Source organism: Panthera leo, chromosome C2 (assembly GCF_018350215.1).
Source record: "Panthera leo isolate Ple1 chromosome C2, P.leo_Ple1_pat1.1, whole genome shotgun sequence".
Lineage (NCBI taxonomy): Eukaryota > Metazoa > Chordata > Mammalia > Carnivora > Felidae > Panthera > Panthera leo.
Genome location: NC_056687.1, coordinates 121,484,680 through 121,487,344, shown reverse-complemented (window position 1 = coordinate 121,487,344; position 2,665 = coordinate 121,484,680).

The window sequence follows — 2,665 nt, the reverse complement described above, 5'->3', positions numbered from 1 at the left end:
AACAAACGAACATAAGAACAATTCCTCTTCATGACAAAACTAGGTAAAGAAGGGTTAACTCTCTGCTGTCCAATAGGGTAGCCACTGGCCACTTGTATCTGCTGAGCATTTGGAATGTAGGTAGTTTGAATTGATATGTGTGGTAAGTGTCACATACAAGCATATTCTGAAAACTCAGGACATAAAAAAGTATGTAGGGGACCTGGGTGGCTTAGTCAGTTGAGGGTCCGATTTCCACTCAGGTCATGATCTCATGGTTCACAAGTTCGAGCCCTGCATCTGATCTGGCTCTCTGCTGTTAGCACGGGGCCGGCTTCAGATCCTCTGTCTCCCTCTCTCTCTGTGCCTCTTCTGCTAATGCTATCAATGTCTCTCTCTCTCTCTCTCTCTCTCTCTTACAGAAATAAACATTTAAAAATAGCAAAAGGAAACATTTGCAACAGCAATAAAAATATAATTTAAAAAAAGGATGTTGGGGCGCCTGGGTGGCTCAGTCGGTTAAGCGTCTGACTTCAGCTCAGGTCACGATCTCGCGGTATGCGAGTTCGAGCCCCGCGTCGGGCTCTGTGCTGACAGCTCAGAGCCTGGAGCCTGTTTCAGATTCTGTGTCTCCCTCTCTCTCTCTGACCCTCCCCCGTTCATGCTCTGTCTCTCTCTGTCTCAAAAATAAATAAATGTTAAAAAAAGGATGTAAAATATCTCATTAGCAACTCATATCAATTATATGTTGAAATGATAATGTTTTGTATATAGTGGGCGAAATAAAATATATTATTAAAGTTAATTTCACTTGTTTCTTTTTCCTTTTATAACTGTGGCTATTAGGAAATCTCAAGTTCCATGTGTGCCTTCACATATTTCTATTAGACAGAGCTGGGCGGAGTGATTACTAGAGATAAAGGAAGGTATTAGTCCAAGTGGAATCAAGCCATTCATAACATATATGTTCATCACTGAAAAGCATTCTTTTTTCAGCGATAAGGTTAAATACCGATGTGATGACAATTCTACCATTTTCTCAAAGTTCTGCCCTGTTCCATTGCCATTGTATTCATATGAACCACAGGAAAAGGCATTTCCTCCTTAAGAGACATTCTCAGACTGGTTTTTCACTACTCAGAAATGTGGACCCAGGATGACATATCAAGAACAAAAAAAAGTACCAACATTTCTGAGCAGTGGTCACTGGCGCAGATTGCCTATCTCTACCGTAGGGGTGATGGTTTACAGTGCAGCAGTGAAAGCCAAAGTGCACCCATGAGTTCATTACATAATTCTTGGTAGCATGAGGCCAAGCGTGTATCTGCTCTGGGGAACGGAGGGCAGGCTCCGACAGGCCGACCGAGGTGGTCATGATGATGTTTGGACAGAGTGTGTGCTAGAAGTTGTTTGTTTGGAAAAAGATTGACCAGCTTCCCCCCGCCCCCCCCCCCCCCCCCTCCTCTCTCTCTCTCGCTCCGATCTCGCTCTCGCTCTCGCTCTCTTTCCCTTTTAAACACTCTGGCATAATACTGAATGACTTTGTTTTTAAGCTGCCTTAGCCTTGCTTTGTGAAGAAAAAGCCTGAGTACTCTTTCCCTGTAGGACACAAGTGTTATTTTTGGAGCAGAGGTTCTTAGCCTGATCTCTGTCTAAACCAATTTCTGTTCTTTGTGAGGTCGTGGTCTGGGGCGGCTCTGAGCGATCTCCGTGGAGGGAAGCTTCCTGGCTTCGTGAGGGAGTATTGGCAAAGATGTCGAGGGGCCACGCCTGAAACTGCGCTGCTCTGGGTCTCAACACAGAAGAGGCTCGTTCACATTCGGATTCCACTCATTAGATTGTGCCCTTGGAACAGTTACAACCACATGTGGTGAAGTGGTGTTCTTTTTCTGCTTATGTCACTTCATGGGATGTTTTGGGCCAAGATGACCCCCCCCCTTTTTTTTAACCCAGTACTTTAAGTCTCAGACTCCTGGGAACTAGGAAAGCCATAACTGGATGATCTCTGCAGACTGTTTGGGGTGCAACTGACTGTGGGAAAGCCACGGTCCACTCTGAGGGCCGCAATATGAGTCCCCGAGGGCCTCTGGGAACATGTCTCAGGACTCAAAGTTCAGAGCATCCCCTTCTGTAACCTGCTCTGTGTTGGGCTGCTAGACATGGAAGAAAACCTCCCCTACCCCTCACAGTTCCTCTACCTGACTGACCTGGCTTTCCTGGGAGTTTACCTAGCTTGAGCCTGGAAGGAAATGTGTAAAATTAGAAGGAGTTTAATAAAATAATGCTGTCAGCAACAAATAGTATACCACCTTATAATGACTCCTTTCCTTTGGAAAGTGGTAACTGTGTATTCAGGGAGCAGGTATGTCTGGAAAATGTCCCCACGATGAACAAGTGGCCTTCACAGGTGTTTCTGGCTGCTTTCCTCTTGGTGGATGGGAGCATGACCTGTGATGTGCCCTTCTCTGGCCGGCTATACATAGCCAGCAAAGCTTCTTACAAGAGAAACCTCTTTCTGTACCCTCTGCCAGTGCTACCCGTGGACTAGAAGACTCCCTGTAAATCCTCTGGAAGCTACTGAACCTTGCAAGGGAAACCATCCAGCTGGCCCCCAGACGAACTGAGTCCCCACTGCAGCCGTCCATCCTTCCTTTTCTTTTCCTGGGAGCACACCTTGTGCTCAGCC